Source organism: Parasteatoda tepidariorum, chromosome 11 (assembly GCF_982258835.1).
Source record: "Parasteatoda tepidariorum strain Cologne lab strain chromosome 11, Ptep-v5.0, whole genome shotgun sequence".
In the NCBI taxonomy this organism is placed as follows: domain Eukaryota; kingdom Metazoa; phylum Arthropoda; class Arachnida; order Araneae; family Theridiidae; genus Parasteatoda; species Parasteatoda tepidariorum.
The window spans coordinates 55153424-55178027 of NC_141765.1; the positions used below are offsets into that span (position 1 = coordinate 55153424).

At 27.1% G+C, this 24604-nt stretch overlaps 1 long non-coding RNA gene across 1 annotated transcript in view; it reads right to left on the reverse strand.

Annotated features, from left to right (window-relative positions):
• The window catches only part of LOC147801809 (uncharacterized), a 148472-nt gene extending 125180 nt beyond the window's left edge, over window positions 1–23292 (reverse strand). Inside the window, exon 1 of the long non-coding RNA XR_015430451.1 lies at window positions 23077–23292. This is a non-coding gene — a long non-coding RNA (uncharacterized LOC147801809). The remainder of the gene's footprint in view (window positions 1–23076) is intronic.
• Between the last annotated feature and the right edge of the window lie 1312 nt (window positions 23293–24604).

The following is a 24604-nucleotide window of genomic DNA, read 5'->3' on the forward strand; positions in this document are numbered from 1 at the left end:
TTCCTTGGCACAACCTCCGGGCCATTTTCTAAATTTATTTATTTACATGTATAAATAAACGAATCATTTTTTTACTTTGGAGCTCCATATGATTTCACATAATTTCTCTAATAAAACATTTTAATTTATTATAATTTGATTCTTTATTAAGAAATTATTGTGTTATGATTTTTGTTAATTGCTTGCCTACATCATACTGGAATAATAAATGAACAACTGAAAATACTCCAATCAGCACCTTCAGCAAATAGTAAATTTTTTCAGGCACCAAAACCACCTTAATACAGCCACAGTCATAAATTAATACACATTTTAAATAAAAATAATTTAAATTTTAAAATGTTATGAATCATTCAGAATAAGAAATAGACTGACTAAATAAATTGCAACAGTAAATTAATTATTTGCGACTCATAAGATAAGAATGAGTGAATGGATGGACTTTGTCGGGATTAAGAACTCTCCTTAAGCAACTGCATTAAATTATTAAAAAAATAGAATAAAACTATTAACTACAGTCATAAATTGAGACACATTTTAAATGAAAATAAATCCAATTTAAAAATGTTATTCAACATTTCACTAAATTGTTGAAATCGGATTCTTCGTATGCTCCATCTAATAACGAAATGGTATGAAGCTGGAATATTTAAAGTGAACCAGTTAATCCTTTTATCCTTTGTGGGACATTAATCCTTTTATCCTTTGTAGGACAGAAGATTTTTAGCCAAGGAGAGTTATACGAATAATAGTCTTCGTGTGCACGTCCAAATCCAAAATATAAAGGAAAAGCGATCTGTTATTTATTTATCCGGCAGATACGTATTATTTTTTTTCAAAACTCAAAATGATAGATCAAGAAACACGCAGTTTAAAACATAATATGTATTACAATTTATTATCGAAAAATAAATGGAGGCAATTTTTAAACCATTGCCCGGAGACATGTCATTCAAATGACTACACTTAAGTAACTTTAAACTGTTGTAATGGTTAAGTAAATAAATTTAAGCTTTCAGAAAAAATATATCTTGCATTCTATATAAAAAAAGATTGTGAAATTAGATTTATGATTATATCTGATGATATATCAAGGGTTAATTGAGTCTTGTAGATTAATTTGTTGCAAGTTAATTGGCTCTTTTTAAACAGCCACCGTCGTTTTGCAATATGTCAGGCTGATTGGAACAGTCTGTAGTATCAGCCCGACCTATTTTAGGCTTGTTACCGTGAGTCCACATATTTTTGGATCTATTAGGAAATATATCATTCACCGATTATTTAGTCAGTTTTGTTTCAGAAAGTTTTCAAAAAGTTCAGAGTAGTAAATTCGTATTTAAAATAGTCTTATTAAAGATTTACTACCATAAATGTTAAAAAAATTCAGTCTACTTGAGTATTTCTTCGTACTCATTCTAATTAACATAAAAGAATATAGCATGGTTGTGATGAGCCTAAAAAATGTCAGGCAGATAATTAAAATCGGGGACATTTCCCCTAACCCTGGTGCATTGCAAAATATCGACGACATTTGTGAAGTGCTGAATTTTACCATTAGCTTACAACAGATACATTTAAATTTTTTATTTATTTTAATTCTTGTGTAAAGTTATTATATAAAATTTTTTAACTGCACAGATTTCAGTGGTTTAGTAAGTAACAGTAGTTAAGTGAGACATTAATTTATTTAATAAATTTCTAGAATACCTAACATTTCTCGAGCTGTAATATTAGATCCAAGAATAATTTTGCATAAAAAAAGTGTATCAAAATGTATTTTCATTGTAACCTCGAATAGTTAGTTAAATAGACTTAGAAGCGTTGCAAAGACAGCATCTTTTATTTAACCTTCATAATAAGTTATCATTTCCACGTAACACCTTTGAAATCTACTCTAACAACTTGTAAATTGAGTTACATTAGCTCTTGAACTATCAGGAAAACAAAAGTAATTGATAATCATATAACGTTCGAATAACTAGCTGATTGAAAAGAGAAATTCACTTTGTCATTTCCTGTGAACATTGAATTGTCATTTATTATTTGAGGAGTATTTATTATATGAACAAAGTGGCTAATTAATTTGACCTAGAACTAATTTCAATGGCTTGGAAATTCCATTGACGACAGAGGTTAAGCGATATTTATTCACTCGTTTATGCCAATTTTACCCTATAAATTACCCATTTAACTCAACAGTGGCACACAAAGTAGTGCTCAATAAAAGAACTTATTTTGCAGGCTGCACTTTTACTAGTGCAGAAACAACACTTTTTATCTAGAACAGAGCTACTTTATCTATGAGTCACTATCCCAATTAAACTCATTTAATTAAATTTTGATGTAATCAAAGAAATAAAAAAATAAATAAATAGTAAATTTGACAAAATCAGTTTTCGATATTCATTCTTATCTTTAACAACGCGGGCTTCGAAATAGTATTTATTTAGGATTTGATTTTCATATTTTTTTCCTTCGCGAGGTTTTATTTACAAATTTCTTAAATTAAAATATATATATATATATATATATATATATATATATATATATATATATATATATATATATATATATATATATATATATATATATATATATATATATATATATATATATATATATATATAGCACAAAAAAAACAAAGAGAAAAACGAAAATAATTAATAAGTTTTATTAACTGCGCATAAGCTGCAAGTATATAGAACTCATAAAATAAGCTAAAAAATTGAGAAAATATGGAAAAAAATAATGACAAGAGAAAAAAATTATTAACAATAATTTTTTAAAAGAATTTAAAAAACATTATTTTTAATACCTTAAAAAAAAAATTTAATTAAAATTTGGAAAACAAAACTAAGAAAAGATATACTCTCTTTATCAGCTCACACGATTATATCCGCAAAAGGAGTGCTTTCTAATATTGTATTAATATAGCCAAAGCAAAATATATCAATACAACAGTGTGAGGAGCACTCAAAAAAATTTAAACGAAATTGGAACACATTAAGTAAAAAATATGTACGGAAAAAAATTTAAAGAATAGAGAACAGTACACGAAAGGAAATCTACATAGTGAGGAGCGAATTAAATGAACTTACGCGTACCGGAATCTTTCAAGAATGATTTATAATATTTTCGTAATAAGATTGCCAGATTACAATATATGAAAACAGAAGCATAAATAAAGTGATATCTTATGGCACGTTCTTCCTGCAAAACTGAAGCGCGTCTAATTTGTTAGTTACCTTGGGTGGGCCAGAAAATGGATGTGCGCAAGGTAATAATATAATACAGGAAAATTTAAAGTTTGTAATTAAAAAGTTTGATAATTAAAACAATTATTTTAAAAAAAAAGTAAAAAAAAACAAAAACAGGATTTACTCGTTTTGAATTGATTTTTAGCTGGAGCCAAATTATTATTGCTGCTGAAATCCAAAAATTAGGCTCAAAGAGCAATGCCCTAAACACACGAAATTAGAAGACGAACTAAAAACGGAAACAAAAAGAAAACGAAAGTAAGCAAAGAGTAGATAATATATAGATAATATATATATATAAATATATATATATATATATATATATATATATATATATATATATATATATATATATATATATATATATATATATATATATATATATATATATATATATATATATATATATATATATATATATATATATATATATATATATAAAATAGCTTCGTTAGTTATTATTATATTATCTCCCTTTATATTTCTAACATATTACATACTTTTATAAATGTGTGTTCTTGAGGATACCGTTAAACTTCTCCAAATTCAAAAGAGTTACAATAAAAAAGTAAGCAATTCTGCTTTAGAAAAATCTTTTATAAGCATTAAAAAAACAGTAAAAGAGGTGGTAATTAGAGAAATTCCTTTCCTAATTTTTAAATCACTTTCAAATTAGATTTGAAAATTACCATTTAAAAAAACACTTCATACTTATGAAGAATATAACGTAAATGAAATGAAAAAGATGATCTAAAATTTCTGAGTTGATTTCCTCAAGGTATCTTTTCTATTTTTTTCGTCGAAACTTATTTTTTTTTAAATAATCAATCTTTAAATTAAAAGATAAAAATAAAATTGTTTTCACATATAATCCCTCAGCATCAAACGAATATAAAAATTCCGTTGACTTGACGAATATTTTTCTATGAAATACTTCGGATTTTTCACCTGGAAAAAATTTAATTTTCAGAAACTTCTAAAAATATAGTAAACTATTTCTACTTTTATAATTAGTTTTATCGAGCAAAATTTACGTATAATTTCAAAACTAAAACACGAACCTCTTTTTTTTAATAAAAGCTACAATGGTTAAAAATGAAACCTTAAAATGATATAAACTTTTTAGTTATCTAAACATTCAATAATGTTATACTATTAATTAAAATTGGAAAAAAATAATGATAATACTCGTTTAATCTTTTTTAAATTAATTAATTAATTGCGATGAAATTAAATTAATTCATATATGATTGAAATAATTTTACGCAACTTTGCAAATAAAAATTGGTTAAACACTTTTAGATAATAGGATGTAATAAATTTTAAAATTTAATAATATCAAAAGATTTTCTTAATACAGCCTTTCTTGGAATTCAACTTAAAGGCAAAAAAAGTTTCAAAATTTAAACTTACAAGAAAAAAAAATAGTAATCATATGAGTAATTTATAAATAATACAACTTTCACATTTTTTTACTAAGATTATTATTTATAAAAATCTGTTTAAAGACGAAATATTTTACTATTTATTATCTGATAGGTTCAATCAATAATGAAAATATTTTATTAATAGAAGTTCTAAAAGCTTTCTTTTCCTTTCTTGGAAAACACGAGTTGTTTTGCATTATTATATCTAATAACTACATTTATGATCTGGATTTCAGTTAGTTATTACATATGTTTTAATACGGTATGCACTCTTATAGATAAATTACGAATTTACGAAGTAATCAACGTAAACATTGAAATTGAATCTGAAATTGTTATTATCTTATTTTTAGGTAGAAAAGGGGAGAAGGTAGATATATTGGTAATTATCTGATGATTTTGTTCACAGTGATTTGAGTATGATAAAGTATACAAATTGCATAACCATCTCTTACATGATCATTTTGTGCGATTGTTAGCTTGGATAATTAGCACATATAATTTAATTCAGATTTGGGTCTTTAGGTAATTTTTACTAAAAATAACCTTTTGAATTTTACTAAATCTTATATAAAAGTGAAAGCATTTACTTTATTAAGATTTTTATTGTTTCACCATCGAATACTTTGTGAGAAAGAACGAGCTTATTAATAGTATCGTGTAAGTATTCAATAAAAAAAAGCAAACCCTTGCATTCATTTCATTTTTTTTATTAAATGGTTAAAACTATGTTTAAATAATTTAAATTTTAATTTTACTGCTTATCTGATTACATTTTTTATAATAATTCTCTAAATATGCATAAATTGAGATTACCTGAAATCAATTAGTGATGCAAATTTTTTTCTGATTATACGCGTCCTCAGTCTGATTTTAGAATTTTATTTATAGATTTAATAATTGTTTATAGATTTTCAGTGTTTTTCTTCCTCCTGCTTCTATTCTAGTGGTTATTAAAGCAACAATTCCTTAAATTCTGTATTCTCCGATTTGAAGAGGGTCGGTTTTTAAAATTTTTATCTTGAAGTCTAACGAAATGTGTTGTTTATTTGGCTGTGTAATTTAAAACGTGTACAGTAATTGTGAGCATCTAATTAACATTTATATTTTAATATTTGTGTGAATATAAATTTCATATGGAAATATCCATTCGCCACTTAAAAGAACAATTTCCTTCAAAATTGCACTGAGGATGTTTAATTATTACCACAACAAAACAATACATATTCAAAACAAAATAAAATTAGGTGAAAGGAACGAAATTTTATTTCCGTTTAAATGATATTATTTGACACAAAACAGGAAAAATTATTAAAATTGCTATGAGGACATCTATCAAAGTGAGATACAATCCTTTTGTTTTAAGAAGAATCATTTGACAGAAAACATTAAAAATACCTCTGTAAGTGCTTCTTTGGAAGAAAGGCTTTGAAAATTTAGGAAGAACGCGTCATATTTTAAGCGACAAATATATGCATGATGAATTTGAGTTGAATTTTCTAAGAATCGTAAAGCCAACAACAAAGCGAGATTTATATTCTATTCGAAGAAATTAAATAATAAATTTCCTACGCATTAAAAATGCGTGTTTTTTTTTTTTGTTTTTGCATTTACGTTATCTTAGACTATTTTCATTCTAATATTTTCTATTAGATCTCTAAAAACATAATTCTTAGTAAACTAAGTCTTCCTCGTATCAATGCCATTACTGTTTTCAAAAGATTACCAAAATTCCATGTTTTTCTATTCAAATAAAATTCATTTTTACGTCAATATGTTCAATATACACAGAAGAGCCATTACATTATGACCACCCTCCATCTATTGCAATGGGCTCGCCCAGGTTTTCATGGTTTCTCACCCAGGAACAATGTTTTCATGGGGCACATTCGGACCCATAATCCTCGTAGAACAATCTCTGACGCCTGTAAGATACTTGAACATAGTTGCAGACCAGGTTCACCCATTCATGGCAACAGTTTCTTCTGCAGGGGATGGTGATTACCAACAGGATAATGCACTATGTCATAAGGGTCGAATCGTCATGGATTGGTTCGAGGAACATTCCAGTGACTCTCAAGTCATGTCTTGGCCCCCAAATTCACCTGACCTTTATCCAATAGAGCGTTTGTGGTCCTACTTGGAAAACCAAATTCGTGCTGCCACGCTACCCCCTCGCAATGTGAGGGAATTGCAGGACCAGTTGGTGAGCGCTTGGTACCAGATACCTCAGACTACCTATCAGCACCTTGTGGAATCAATGCCACGGCGGGTGCTTGCAGTTTTGAGGGCTAAAGGTGATCCTACGTCTTATTAGCAGGGTGGTCATAATGTAATGGCTCTTCGATGTATATCAATATGCCTATATGTTCATCATATGTTCAAAATATATCAGGGGATATTTCTGATATATTATATTTCTGATATTTTTGTATTTGAACCCGTTTTACTGATAAGTGGATAACTGGAAACAATGAAATTATTATCAGTATTTTTTTTATTGTTTTTTTTTCTTTTTTTTTATTATCTATAAACGTGTTTCAGTTTTTCAGTTTCTACATTACCAAAAATTCCTAATATACTGCATCTGTTTATGTTCTGAAAATTGTTTATATTTTTCGTGAAAATAGAGACGAGCAATAATTTTTGTCTGGCTAATATTTTAGAAATGGATATCCTCTGGCATAGAAGATGTTTACTGTAATTTTAAAATTAATATTAAATAGAAAAATTTCTCGAAAATGTTGCGTTTTTTAAATCGAAAATGTTACTTTTTTCAGATGGTTGCCAAAACCATGCTTTATTATTTAAAATTAATTCATTCTGACACCTGTAAACTCAAGTTTTAAAAAAAGTATATAAACGCTTACCAACATATGATATTAATATGAATAAATATTTTTTTCTCTCCATTATTTAATATTGCTATTATTATAGTAACACTATTACCATTATTTTATTTTAAATAAAAATTGTTCATGATTCAGTGAAAGTTTAATTGCGTTTTTGAAGCTCTTTAACCACAGCTTTAGTGCTCTACACTCTAAGCTAAGTTTTATTTTTAAACATTTACGCCAGCGTGGTAGAAAAATCGACTGGATTTTAAATTTTACATTTATGTTAAATATTGCTTTTCATTTAAATTTATAAAGTGATAATTTTTCCATGAAAATTTTTAATGAGAAAGTGTAAATTATTCTTTAAATAAATAGATTTTCATAGTTACTTCCTTTTTAATTTTTTTTTCTAGAACGGGATAATATACTGACACTGATTGCATACGAAAAAGATTTAACTTAACAAAAAAAAATTTAATGATATTCTTTAGGATCTTAGTTTAGGATATTCTTTTGTTTTAGATTATAAAATAAAATAAAATCTTTATTTTTGACTAAAAAAAAGCAAAGGATATGATACTTTAATAAATTAAGTACTTTAACTTCTCGTACAGTACAAAACGTGGAAATTACTTTAGAGATAAATAAACAAATGTTGTAAGAAAGGAGAACAAAAACTTTTCATAAATCTCAGGAACGTTTTTTTTTAAGTCACTAAAACAATACCTTTCTTCAACCAATGTTGAAATGTTGCAACTAACATCGCAAAATTATTTCCTCGTCAAACAAAGTAATTCATTTATTAGGTAATATTTCAAAAATATTTCTGAAACTATATAGTTTTTTCCCAAAAGTTATTATCCCATAAAAAAAGTTAATAAGATATTTTTTTTAAATGTTCAAATATTTTTAACAGCTAAAATCATATAATCACATAATTTAATGCAAGCATATGTTTTGAGTATTAAAATCATTATAACAAAGATGACAGTTTCTAAGATATTTTAAGCAGCTATTGAACCATCTGATAACATCTCTCTGAGGATGATCTGACGGATACTAAGCTTATTAATAGTTAATCTTCAGAACACATTTAGAGATTATACTCAAGAGCTGGATGGTAGATAAGGAATAAATTTGGATAAAAACAAATAAGAAAACTGTCGTGCAACATTGATAATAAACTTTAATTGAACTGTAAAGTTTTCAATTCTACACTCAATAGCTTTGTTCCTCGAATAATACTGAGAAAGATTTAAAGATAACACTTTAAAAAACATGGTACACGGAAAAAAATTTTGGTAAACTTAACATATTGTATGGTGAAGACATTTTTAGTTAAATATAATTCTGGTAAAAAAAAACTATATGTGTTATTTAACTCATTCACATGGTAACGGTTTACCAGAATTTCTAGATTTTAAAATTGCAGTCCTTTTTACCACATATTAAGTAAAAATACAAAACTGAAAAATAAATTTAACTGACTAGAGGTCATGATCTAAGGTATCATGATAAAATTATCACATTTTCTCTCATTTACCAAATTTTAACACAGATTATAAAGCAATATCTTATAGTTAATTCTTTCGAAGAAATTATCGCTTCGGTAAAAATTAACCGTGCTTTCTGTAGCTCCCATAGAGCTGTAAATTTTTCCATATTCTGGTAGTTTTGAACATAATTTTTTCTTCAGTGTATTCTGCGTATTTATTTCTGATTCAATTCCAATGGAGATATTATTATAAAAATGAAAAAGGCTTATTTGGTGCAGAATTTCCTTCTATAAAGAATGAATTGAAATAAAACGAATGATAGTACCCAACCAGATAGGAAAGGGACAGTATAAATCTTGCACAATTGAACATGCAATATGAACTCTCCGAAGCCGTAAGTCACAAAATCCATCTAATAAACATGGTACTTTTTCTTTCTTTTTTTCCTTGGAAGAAAAGAAAAATGGGGTTGAGTTGGAAAATACATTTAAAAGTAGTAACTGAACAAATTACGTCGTGAGCGACCATTTCTGTGTCAATGTTGCCGTTTTCATTTATTAAACGTGTTCGAAGCCGGGAAAGCCTGGTTTGTAGGGCACTGGACCCATGTCCAAGAGGTCGTGGGTTCAGTCCTCGCCGGTCAAAGACTCCCCGTGTAGTAAATGGTGACTGGTGCTAGCGAAATCTGTCGGGTCACAAAGTCCTCCATGTTCCCATAGCATATCATTCCTCTGGGGGTATTGCTAAAATAATTTCCTTGTCATCTGGATTGGGTTCAAAATTACATGACTACGGAGTTGAACATTGGTAGTCGTAAACTCAAAATTAAATCGGCTCTTGAGCGACGGTTATAAAATAAACTAAGTGGGTTCGAGCAGTGGTGGTTCAGAGGATAGAGCACTCACCTCCCAATGAGGTGAACGGTTTCGAAACCAGGCGACGGCTGGTTGATTCAAATTCCGCACCCGACTCACACCGACCACAGTGCTGACGTAAAATATCCTCAATGGTAGACGGATCATGGGTTAGATTCCCCTTGTCGTCAGGCTATCTTTGGGAAATTTTCGTGGTTTTCTTCACCATGAAACGCAAATGCTGATTAGTTCCATAAAAAAACCTCCTCGAAATTTCTCTCAATGCTTGATTCAGGAGCTCCCTTGTCTTCTGGATTGGGTTAAAAATTACAAAGCTACGTAGTTGAACTTTAGTTGTCATAAACCCAAAAATTGGGTCAGTTGTTCAATGACGGTTATAAAAGATAAAATTAAACGGGTTCGAGCCGTGGTGGCTCAGGGGATAGAGCTCTCGCCTTCCAATGAGGCGAACCTTGTTCGAATCCCATCGATGAATGGTCGATTCGAATTCCGAACCCGGGTTGCACTGATCACAGTGACGTAAAATATTCTTAGTGGTAGACGGATCATGAGTTAGAGTCCCCTACCCGTCAGGTTAACCATGGGTTTTTTTTGTGGTTTTCCTCGCCATATAACTCAAATGCTGGTTAGTTCAAACAAAAAAAGTGTTCCTCAAAGACTAGTTTAGCCAAATGCTTGATTCAGGTATTCTCTTGTCTTCTGGGTTGGACTCAAAGTTGAAAGGCTGCAAAATTAAGCATTGATAGTCGTAAACTCAGAATTGGGTCAACTGTTCAACTCCATGCACAGCAAATGCGGGTTAGTTTCATCAAAAGTCATGAAGACAAGTGCCTCCCAATGCTTCATCCCGGAGTTATCTTCTGGACTGGGTTCAAAATTACAAGGCTGTGGAATTGAACATTGGTACTGGTAAACTCGAAATGGGGTCAGCTGTTACATGACAGTTAAAAAATAAAATGAAACGAGCTCCACAAATTAAAATCTTAGGGCTTCTCTGTTTTCTGTAACGGCCAAACAAGTTTAGGTATTTTTAGTACTGTTTTTTTTTTTTCTCTTCCTTTTTTTTTTTTTTTTTTTTTTTTGCTAATGATTCAACACATTACGATCGTGAGTTTGATCAGATTACGAATTCTCAATATTAATTTGCCACCACTTAGCTGGACACTTTCTACACTTCAATTTTGACAAGAATTAGAAAAATATATATTAATGGTGTCGTTTACCGTACACTCCACATGAATAAAGAGCACAAAACATAGACATGAAATAAACATACAATAAGAAGAACGTAAAATGAGAAAAAACAATTTAAAAAGCTGTAGGCTTTCAAATTAGGTTTTATTACAACTCCAAATTAGATTTTCAATGAATAAAATTAAATATAACGAGTATTTCAAGAACAAAATACATTCACAATGGTTACATTGTGATACAATTTACATTGTGACATAACAAATTTTTGTTGGAAAAGGAAGAAAATGATATATAACTAATAATATGCAGTAGAAGTATGCAAAATATGAGCTCGCTGAAGCCTTAAGTCACTAAAATCCATCTATTAAACACGGCACGTTTCCAACTTTTGCAAGGAAGGTGCTGATTTGGGAAATGCATTTAAAAGCAACTACACGGATTACGTCATGAGCGACCATTTCTATGCCAATGCTAACGTTTTCGTGAATGAAATGGGTTCCATAAATTACCATCTTGGCACTTCAGTATAATGTAAAAGGAAGAATACACTTGTCTAGATTGTGAAAAAAAGATGTTTACAATAGACCCGAAAGGAATTATTGCATTTTACACTATTTACTTGCACGCAGTACCGAAATGTGCGAATATTGTTTCACAGTAAATAATTTAATAAAAAAGGAAGTGAAAGAAAATTTTTGATACATTTCTGATAACATTCTTAGAGTAGAATACGTTCTTTGTGAAAATGTATTATAAGCTAAATATTGAAAAATCTGTAGCTTAAAAGTAAGCGAGTATATTTTCGAAAAAGCTTTATAAAATATGCATGACTAATATAAAAGATATGTTAATTGATTTTTTTAAAAATTTGACAAATCTGCTTTTAATATTTTAATTTTGCTGGAATTTTAATTTACAGCCCTGTGGCGTTTCTACCGTGTAGTAAATCGACTTTCTACAACAAGTTTTTCTTATATTGTTATTAAAGTGAAAAAAAAGGAATTTGATCGAAATAGTGTCCCAAACATATTCCCTAAACCTCTCCGCTTAAATATTCTCACAAACAACCGAAGTGCTCATATTATAGGGTCCTTTCATTTTATTTCAACTTAACCTATATGGTGTTATCTTATTTAAATTAAAGTCATTTTGTTTAATAAATCAAATAATATTTTAAGTATTAACATTAAAACATGTACATTTCTTATGTACCTGTGTTTAACTAAATTAAATTCAGTTCCCATGGAGAGCCAAAGCCTACTGCGACCTTGGACTTTAGAGTGCAAGAGCAGATGTTTCCGTTGGGTGGTCAGACGAGTGCGGGACCTCCAGATTTTAGTCCCAAATCACGCCTGTTGCTCATTTTATCAACCCACTGAAGGGATTAAAGGCTGAGTCAACCTTGCCCGGACCAAAGATAGAGCCTCGGACCTTAAGCACGGGAGTGCGAAGCACTACTACTCAGCTACAGGCATATTGAAGTAACCGATATAATTATTTTAAAAACTTTCAGTAACCATACTGATATAAAAACTATATTATCTTCAACTGATATAATTATTTTATGTGTTTGCATTTATTTCCCTATAAAATTTGATATCGATATCTAGGGGGGAAAATCTGTCAAAATCTTATTAATATAAAACTTTGTCTAATATCAGTCCTAAGCTCCCATTGAAGTGATAGAAATACATATGGATAGCCTCTAATACACTGTTAAAAATTTCTCAGAAAAAAAGGTTAAATAACTATTTATTTACTTGCTCTTTTGCCATATTCAAACAATACAGTCAAATAACCATAAGTAAGATGATATTCAAACTTTTAAGTGTTAGAAAAACCGTTTATTAACTGCTTTCACTTAATACGGTTAAGCAACCAGATTTTCACCGCGCCACCTAGGCCCACCTAATGAAGCCACTTAGTTGGTTGCAGTGAGGTACATATTAGAGGGCAAATCTGTCAATCTAGTGACCGACTGAACGGGGGCTTGACTCCCAACCTTCCTCCATTCCCTTCAACACCTGAAAAGTTTCCAATGTCCTGCACTCCCCAGTTTGTGACCCTAGAATCTAGATGATTAAAGTACGACACTTTCATTCACTACCGCGATACTTTCATTAGATGGCAGCACCATAGAGCAGTTTAACACGGAAACATATAGCTAATTATGAATTGCTTTTATTTGAAAATTAAAAAGGTAAAAGTAATTCCATTATTAAACCATTTTATCTAAGAAATCAAGTGATGTTACCAAAGTATTTTGGCACTCAAAAACGTATGTATTTTATGTATCTGTATTTATTTTTTCCCAAAATTTGATAAGAATATCAAATGACAAATATATCACACTTCTGTAAAATTAAAACTATACTCATATATTCTCTAACTCCGACCGCACATTAAGTAATAGAGACAGACGTAAGTAGCTTGCCTTTAATAAAACTTTTTCAGTGGAAAAAAGTTTAATCTGTTATGTAGTGAAGATAACAGTTATCAATAAATTTAATGTGTTTTTTTTTAAATTTCTTTATTAAATTCGTAAGTAGGATTGAATTGCTCAGTTTTTCACTAAATATTAAAAATTAGTTTTTCAAATATAAACTCTACTAGAAAGCAAACCTTATCAATGTAGCTTATTTATATTTGCTGGCAAATCTTATCAATGTTTGCTGACAAGTAGCTATTAACTTATTTTCCCGAAAAGGAATATAGAAGTAAATCTATTATTTTAAAGCTAGATAAAAGAACTTTTTATAGTATTTTTCTAAAAACAAATAAAAACCTTTTTCCTACAAGCAAATAAAACCATTCTTTAAGCAAGCAAATACATATTTGTAATAGTTACAGAAAAACAAATGTTAAGTGTAAATAATATAAAATAAGTCAATATTTATATTATAAAAAAAAAACATTTTTTTATTGCAAATAATACTGGAATATTAATAAAACATTCTTTATTTTTGCAGGAAAACGAGGACTTCAATATATTAATATTGTATTACAAAATGGATTATTTTCGAGGGTAAGAATAATATTTGAGGTACTTCAAATGGCAGGTGGAAATGTAAACCACAAGGATCGATTTTCTTGTTTCGATAAATGAAAAAATAAACCATCAGTAACATAAATGGCATAAAAATGTGCGTAGGCTTTATAGCTTTATCTTACTTGATTTGTCGATATTTACTTACAATTTAAAATAAGTATACTTATAGACACCTATTTGCAGTTTTCGCCAAAATTAAGTTCTTTAGTTATCTGCAGTCATATCTACAATCTATTAATATTCTTTAAAAGCATTTTATATAATGCCTAAACCGTAGTAGTTACAGTAGTACTTTATTTACGTCAAACTAGAGCTGCACAATGGGCTATTAGCAACAGTCAGGAGTTGGACTTCGGGATCCAAAGACTTGTTATCACAATTTTGATTCTGTGCAGAGGAGATGGCTTCTTCGTTTTGATAGCCTGAGGATCTTCGAGTGAAGTTTAGCCCTTAACGGTTGACAGTTTGATGAGGACCGATACCACTCCTCTCGGTCCCCTCATGGGCTGATTAAAGTGGTCACCCATCCGCTCACTGACAGCTGCCAGTGATGCTTGACTACTGGGAACTGTATCTTAACGTTCAGTCTATTACCGGACACCATGCCTAAGTAAAGCTTAAACGTTCCATTTTTATAAACAGAAACATTTTTTAAAGAACGATTTAAATTATAATTAGTATTATTTTTTGAAAAAAAAATATTTCTGAAAGTTTTTTTAATTTTATTTCGAGCTTTAACGGGATTTTTCTTATAAAATGCTTTTAACTTGCGGTTGATTATTATATGAACCATCAAAAATAGTTCCGATTTGAATTTTCCTCGTCTGATGAATATTTGTAAAGATATGGTTCTTTGCGGTTCGGACTTCAAAGTAGTTTTGACGAAATACTTCTATAAAAGACAAAAAATTGGTGAACATCGAGTCATTATCCTAGTTTATGTCATAAACTCATTTCATGTCGGTGACGTTCTTCAATGTGCCAGGCTAATGCAAAAAATAATTATTTTCTAATGTATTTTCGAATTTGCCAGTAATTTTTTAGGCTTAATACATTCACCCCACATTAACATGTATATGTTTTGTGATAAGTTAAGAAATGTGAGAAGAATCATCCAATCAGACTGGTTCGGCTTGGGCTTAATAATGAAAAAAATCTGGTTTTTTTTCTTTGCTTAAAACACAGTTTTTTGGTTTATTTAAAGCAAATGATTAAATAATATTTAAAGTCCGAAATTAAAGATTATTAAATTAAAAAGTATTTCACAGAGTCATCTTTTTTAATTATTTTCTAATAGTTTTAATAGTAGTATTTAAATAGTATTATAATCTAATTAATATTTTCAGTAAAAATACTCAAAAGTACTGACTTTTGTTCCATAACGTGCTAAAAAAAAATATAATAACTGAGGATTTTAAATAAGAATATAGATAACTTTACAAATCCACTAAACATGAAAAAAACCTTTAATATCTAAATGTTCTTTTAGTAGAGCATGTAAAAATTTGTTCATCTTCCTTATTGCAATAAATATAAAATATCATATCAGCATTATTTACAATTATGTCATTATTTAGGTGTAAACAATTTACAGCACAAATATAAATTAATAGTTATAAAATAAACATTTCTGATTTTTCGTCTATTGAATCAATGCAAATTTTAAAATACCGTGAGAATGAGATATTTAAGGCAAGATATTTTTTTAATTAAAAAATATTTGAAAATAATAGAAGGATGAAGGAAAAAATTGGATGCATAAATATAAACATATGAAACAGAAAATATATGTTTTAATTTAAACGGTTGGAAAATAAAGAATAAATTTGTCATTTACTTCATCAGATAAAAGCTTTAAATATAACTTTATCCAAATCGACATAATGCAGTATTAAATAATTAATAAAAAACGTTAAACGTTAAAATAATCTAAAAATGAATTTTTAATGTTTTTTTTTTTGGTAGAAAAATGTATTTGGAAAATATTAGTAAGAGCAATGAATAAAAACAAACTGCATTCATAAAATGCAAATATGTTTACACTGGTAAAAAGGAAAATATCTGAAATTAAACTGAAAAATAAAATTATGAAAAGCATATCATTCCCATTTATACTTTTGACTGTATTAAGTATAATGTATCATTATGAAGTAGAAGATAATATAAAGTTAGAGAAACTTTTGGTCGTAACTCTTTCAATAATTACATAGTTTCGATAGCTAATTTTGAAAGAAAAAATCGTACTGAGAAAAAATTCTGGTAAAATCACCGTTCTGTATGGTAATGACATTTCTGGTAAAAATAAAGAATAAAAAAAAACACAATTCTGGTTAATATAACCAAAATACAATCTGGTTAATATAACCAAAATACAATCTGGTTAATATAACTAAAATACTATTTAAACCATTCATTTGGTAATTTTTCCGTTTATATGGTAACGAAGTCGAAATTTAGGTTTTCAAAATTATGGTTATTATTTCCACACATTTAGTAAAAAATGCAAATCTGATAAGTAAATTGAACCGGATAAATTGATTTAATGCCATTCTCTTCGACCAAATCATACCACATTTATCAAATTTTATTACATATTATTAAACCACATTTTATTGCTAATTCTACCAAAATCATTAACAAAACGCTTCGGTAAAAATTACCGAGTATTTGGTGCCCCCAAAAGCCGGAAACACGATATATTTTACAGTATTCTAGTAGTTCTGAATTTAAGTTTTCTCCTTGTAGAATTGGTGATATTCTATTATTTTAAGCATTTTCAGAGTCATTATGACTTCATCTAAATTTCCTCGCTTTAATTTATTTTATGTAGATATTTTTATTGGAACGCAATTGTACTTAGTATTTAAAAACATTAGAATTATTATTATTTAAAAGTCAATATTTAAAAATTACATATTTATGTTAATTTAAAGTTTAGATTATCATTAGAAATTAAACTCAAAATTAAAAAAAAATTGAGAAACATGTTTTATTTCGTTAAATTCAAACTAAAATTGTTTATAGAAACATTAGAAACTTGAGTTATTAAAAAGATTTAAAGAAAAGAAAGACAAAAATGCCCTAAACAAAGGTTTTAATAACATTGGTTTAAACTAGTCAACCCTTCTTAGGCATGTTGAAATGCACCATTAATATGATTAGTTGGAATAAGCATTTATTCGTCTGGATTCAGTGCAAACTGTCTGAAATAAATTAAGATAATTAATGAGTTTTTATTTTCTAATTGGTATGAAGCTATGTGGGTTCACTGCAATAAGCGTAGCACATGTTAAGGATCGTTAATTTTGGGATTTTTTTTTTCAATTTTCCAGAAATATGATGGGGAAAATATTTTCTTTCATATTTGTTTTTAAACCTATTTCTTTTCGTAAAGAATTAACTGTATTTGGTAACATATACACGTACGTTGACAGATCTTTTAAATGAAATTTGTTACACAACAATGAAGATAAATGGGTGAAAGGACAATTGCAATTTATAACTTTTAAAATAATACAACAGAATAGCTATGGTTTTACATAATTCGTAAGGACTGTTTTATCAATAAATGTGCTTTGATCAAATATTATCGACTGAAATATAACAATTGTTACCACGAAAAACTCTTAAAATAATTCCTTTAAATGAGCGAAGATTCATATCTTTCGTCTAAGAAGTCGATTTCAGATGCATTGGTTTTGGTTAAAATAAGCACATAACACACAATATAAACCCCGGTTAATTTTACTTCTTACGAATAAGTCAGTTTTGTCCAGTTAGTGATTATTGAATGATTATATATTAATAGAACTTCTGCGTTCTCATTTCAGTAAATTCCATGGTTAAATATTTTAATCTTAATTATTTTTCTTGCACCAACTTTGACAAATTTTTATCAGCTTACTAATCCAGTATTTATCTTTAAAAACATTATATTTAATTAATCTGCATAATATTATGCTTTAAAGAGTATAAAATGCAATAAAGTATTCCAGGTAACTTTTAATTGAGGCTTTCTTAAATAATTTTATTACATTAATACATTAATGAGAGTTAAAGCTTAAAAGTTTTTAAAATCGTTCTTATATTTATTTTTAAAATATTCATGAATTATAATGTTCTTCGAAAATTATGAACAATTTAATTAAATAACTCTTATTATTTATAAACGCGTAATATTTTGCTTTGAAAATATATTTATGATTTTTAATTACTTTATGGCAAACTATTTTTTCATATATGAGAAGTAATGTTATTAAATATTCTCTTTAAAACTTGTCTAGATAATTTTCAGATTTTGGGAAAATAATCTTCACTGAAACTTAACTAGATTACAGTTTATTGAATTTTAACATGTAGTTGAAAAATAATGTTCCAGAAATTTAAAATTTTTTTTTTTTAATAACTTCGCAAGCTATTTTAAATACTCAGATTTCCTTCAAACATTATCTGAAAAAGTAATTTCTTTTATGCGTTTACTGGTTGCTAATATTTTGTCATACTTTTTGTTAAACTTTACTGCATATATGGGTCAAGCAGTATAATATTTTGAGCTTGATTGTTCACTTCCTTTTAATTAAAAATGATTTATTTTCAATATAAACTGTTTTAAATCGTATTCATCAAAAAACGATTATCGTGTTTTTATCAAGCCGATGAAAATTGTTGATCGTTAAAAAAAGGATTAATTAAGAAAAGAAAAATATATATATATATATATATATATATATATATATATATATATATATATATATATATATATATATATATATATATATATATATATATATATATATATATATATTTTACCTAAAAAAATTTTTTCTTCTTCTTCGATCAAATATATTTTTTTAATTTTATTTTATTCGATTCAAGCTACAAGCACAACTTCCAATATTTTACATCTTTGCGATTTTTGTTAACTGTTTTATTATTGTACTTTTAAACCTAAACCGCGTTTTAATTCACGCCGGTAAGTTTGATTTCTGTTTACATTTTTCTTTTATTTCATGATTTTTTACAACATAAGGTTTTTTGCGATATCGACACATATAAAGAATAATTTTTATTTTAGGATAATTATTCCTTATTCAGAAATATCGCATTTATAGCAATAGATGTGTCTTGATAACGACTATCTGCTTTTACCATTCTTGCTTCTCTACCATTTAGTTTTTTATTTTATTCATGTTTTTCATGTTAATTTGTGTGTATATATATATATATATATATATATATATATATATATATATATATATATATATATATATATATATATATATATATATATATATATATATATATATATAACAATTCTTAAACAATTTTTTAAAGAAATTCGTTGAAAAATACAAATCAATACAAATCACTTACTTTAAAACAGAAGATGTGCAATAAAAAAGAGCAATGAAATGTTGAAATTTATCCAAAACCATTTAATACTTTCTAAAAATCAAAAAAAAACCCTCTTCCATGCCATGAAAGCAGTTATCTATTAAATATCATGAATCATTCTGACAACCTAATGAGAATACATCAAAAACAATGAGATAAGCAATAGATTCATGTGACTGAAAACAATGAATGAAAAACTTTAAAATTTATGTCAGCAACATAAATGTTCTAAAATTTTCAAAATCATTTTAATTCTTTTAAAATTTGCTTATTTATTTTTCCTCAAAATATTATGGTACATTTGCAATAATATTATTCGCTGTTCAAATACACAAGAAAAGTTTTTATACCTAATTTTCCTCACATTGACTTAAATTAAGTGTGCATAAATCTTAGTAGATTGTCAGACCTGGAATTTACGTTTGCTTAATCTAGACTTCTAGAATAATAGTTATCCAGACTATATAATTTAAATATTTATGTCATTCAAAAAATGCTTTGGTTTCAAAATTTACAGAAAACTTATGTTTTCTGAATTATGTTTCTAGAAATTTACCTGACATACACATGCAATTTTAGACATATTTCAGGAATTTTAAATCAACGGCCAACAGACACACAGTACTGGTTAATTACAGGAAAAACCGAAGGAAATAAAAACAATCTCGTCACAGATTTTCATGAAAATTATTTATAGAAAAGTTCTTGATACAAAACATGAACTTTCGAAACAAAACAACGATTGAGTGACCATTTTGAAGTTTGGCTCAATTTAAGAAAATGGAGTAACTACAGATAGTGGCTCGCATGTAAAAAATTATATATATATATATATATACATATAGATATAGATAGATAGATAGATAGATAGATAGATAAATATAGATATTATTAATGATGAATATATGTAATTAAATTATTAAAATGCTGAAAATATTTGTATAATATTTTTACTTTTAAAAGCTTTGATTAAAGCAAATTTTATGGACAAATATTTCTTTCACGAAATTTAAGAATTTTTTTACAGAAAAGTAAAAATTTTCTCTACTTTATTTTGTTTCTCATACTTTTCAACATTAAAAAATTATTGAGCGTGTTTTTCTTTTCTTTTTGTATTTGGTCATTAAAAAAATAAAAACCGGGTTTTTTTTTAATGAGATTTTTTTTATTGCACAAAAACAAACTTTCCTTATATCAAATTTTTCTCATAATGTTAAGCTTAAATTTTCTTCATACAAGATATTCAATATGGTGATTTTTGTGTTTTTAGCCATGAAGAAATAAAAAGTGATTTTTAGCCAAAATGAGCCAAGATTTACTTTATGGGACTAAAACAAAGTTTCTTGACTTTTTTCGCACATAATGTTAATTGTCATAGATTTAAATATTAAAAAAACTCCAAAAAATATATTTTTTATTACTTTTGTTATTAACAAAATAAAAAGTGGTTTTTGAAACAAATATTTTAATTTTTTTATTACAATATAATATATAACAATATTTTTATAACAATAAAACGGAAAAACAGAGTTCCCCGATCTTAATCAAAACAAAAAACTACCCTTTTGATTTTTTTTTTAATACGGAAAAATATGACATTGAACATTAAGCAGAAAAAAAATTGAGGATATAAAAAGCATTGTTTTTGTCTACATTAAAAAACTAGAAAAGCTTCCACTACCGTTTTTTTTTGGGGGGGGGGGAGTTAGCTTAATATTACATTTAGTTATGTTGTAAAACTTAGATACTTGAAATTACGAAAGTTTGTAGAAAACTGTACAAGAGAAACTATGGAATAAAACAAATTAACATTTGATTTTTAGCTCGTCAAATATTAACTGCTAATTTTGAAATAAAAAAAAAATCCTATGAGCCTTTGTGCAGTTTGTAGAAATGCAATTACGAAGTTGAAATTTGACGTGTTGAACTGGTAACTTGAATTCATGAATTATTATCGAAACTCTAACTGTTTCGAAAGTTATTAAATTTCAAGAGTTGTTTTCGCAATTTTTTTCACTTTTTTGCTTTAAATTATTGCTAATTATCAACTGTTGTCGAAAAATTTAACTCTTTCGTGATCTTTTTTTCAGCTCACGCTTGAGATGATGTCAATGTTGAAAAAAAAGGAATTAAATATAAAAGAAAAATAAGAATGTGAAAGATAAAATGCTGCGAGATATAAATCTGAACATTTTTATCGAAATTTTTCAAAAACTGAGCACTTTCATTACATACTTTAAAAATTGTATTAAAATCTTTAAAAATAAAAAATATTTCTAGTTAATTTTCACGGTTCTTAGGAAATACAGATCCATAAAAATAAGATGAAAAAGATAAACGCAGTTTTCAACTTTTAAAAGAGTAAGAACATACTGTTTTTTGCTAATAATACGTATTACTTAAGAAAAAAATAATGCTTGGAATGCAACAAAATATGTTAAATTAACACAGCAGTTTTTTCTTCTTTCTTTTTTAGAATAATTTCACTTCATCAATTTTAAATATAATTGATGCTCTTAATCTAGGTAATACTGATATTGTAACATTCTCAAAGTTTCTAATGAGTGCATGAAAAAATTATGTTTAAGGAATTTATAAAGTGTAAAATATATAAAAACTCTTCTAATAATACACACACAAAACAATTTCTTTTATGTTAAAGAAACATTTTTATAACTTTACCGATTATAATTTTTTTTATTGTATTTAGAAATAATAAATCAGGTTTCATATTATTTATCTTTTTCATTAACTTATCGTATTAAAAATTGTGTTTTAAAGGCTCAGTCAGTTGATCATATTCAAATATAGCAAAAAATAGACTAATAATGATAAAAATTAATAATAGAAATGAAAATAAAATCATAAAAAAATAAAAGAGTAATTATAAGAAAAATAATTAATAAAATAATAATAAAAATTATAAAAAAAATATTATTCACTAATCAGCTGAATTTTCGATATCTTTTATTTATTATTCTATTTTTTACTTATGAAAATATTTAGTTTAGTTTATACTTTTAGGTCCTTCAATTTTTACTAAAAAAGTAAAAACATATATGAGAATAAAAAAATTCTAACATAATATAAACGATGAACTTGTATATTTACACAAAGTATTAGATTATATTAATTTCATACTTTTTATTAGAAATCGAAATACGTTTGATTTAATTATAGAAATAATCAAATTCTAAAAATTTTAAATGAACCTAATAATATATGTAAAAAAAAATAACTCAAATTAAAAAATTAATGCAAACAAAAGACACTGAAATAAGTAAAAAAAGAACAAAATCTTAATACATGTTTGATCGCTGTCATAGAACATAAACACCTGCCAAAACGAAACTTCAAAACAAACCGCCAACGAACACATGGTTTTTCGGTTTATCCCGCAAACGATAATTTCTTCTTTAAAAACAGACGACAAAAATCTATTTCGAAGGTGTAAAAATATAAAAATAGATATCAACCCTTTTATTCCCCATTAGTTAAATCAAATCTCTATTTTTATTTTCCTAGTATAAATATAGAGACAACTTACCTTCGATTGACGAGATAGGCTATTTTGGGTTAGACGTTTGCAAACAGAGAAGTCGAAATAAAAGAAACTTCGCCGGCACATGGGGAAAATAGGAAGTGAGTTTCACGGCGGAAGAATACAGAAAATAGTTCGGTTTACTCCTCCGTTCCGCAGCATGATATTATCTGCAAGAAAAGAAAAAACTGCAGACTTGTACCTAGTTCTTACTATTTATAAAGACATAAAATATTTTATATTTTTCTTTGAGTTGTGACAATATTTAGTTGTGAGTCTGATTGACGTCAACATCTGATAGTTAAGAACTTATGTTAGCAAATGTAATCAGTGTTGGCTATTAGACATATTTGACTAGGGCATTCTTCTTTCGTTCGTCATTTTTATATTTGATATTATTTACTTGAAACACATTCTCGATTAAAAACTTAATTGAATTTTTTTCTAAAAATTCATTAATCAAAAAGTCGATTAAAAAAGAATTTTCACGTATTTTTTTGAAAAAACTACATTGGAAGTGAAAAACTATTGTTGAATAATGTCCCCAATAATTATTGTTGCTGAATAATGTATTGTTGAATAATGTCCCCAGCCAATAAAAAAAAATGCTACTATCAAGCAAAATAAAAATAATTACTCCGGGTACACAAAAAAGAACCAGTTTAAATTTTTTTAAAGTCTTAGTTGATCTCAATTGTAGGACTAAATCTTGTGGCCCACATGAAATTGAATAAACTTTTTTAAATTTATTCTGTTTTCTACATAAATGTGAACTTAATCAGTCCAGCTAAACTATTAGTCCTAAACTAGTTATAGTTGGAGGATAGCGATTAAAGAAAATTTCAATTTATTATTTTTAAAAAAAAAACAATAAAAAAATACGTGGAAAAAATTTTCAAAAATGCGGTATTTATCTTTTTTTTTTTTTAGTTACTAATGCTCAAGTTTTAATCAGGAAAGTCTTAACATAGGTAAGTTAAAAAATATTTTGAATTTTTATTATTGATAAAAATAATTATTATCTTTGATTTTTATCTATTTTTCTTTCTTTTTTTTTTAAATTTTCAACTACATATTCTCATTAGTTGGGTTTGGGTTTTCTCTTAATCGGACTAATTGAAGTGGGAGGTCAGATAGCAGAATTTACGGGGTGAATTTGCAGCACTATCTACATAAATTCAAATTTGACAAGACTTCAACACAATTAGGCAAAGGTAATTAATGAATCTAGAATAGAAATAGCAAAATTTGCTAATATCATGTCCTTAAAAAAGATCTACAAAGGTTTTATGCTGTTTAAATTTATGTACAATGATGCTAACAATGCAATAAATCCCAACATACAGTTAATCCTGCAATCAAGTAATAGAAAAAAAGAAACTTAACCTTTTGTTTTTTTGCTGCGTTTTCTCAATTCAGTTTTTATTTATTTGTTTATATTTTATTTCCTTTTTATTCATTTATTTATTATTAATTTTTCATTCGAGGCAAGTTTAGAAATGTTTTAAAAATGAGTCTCAGCAATTTTCCCCTA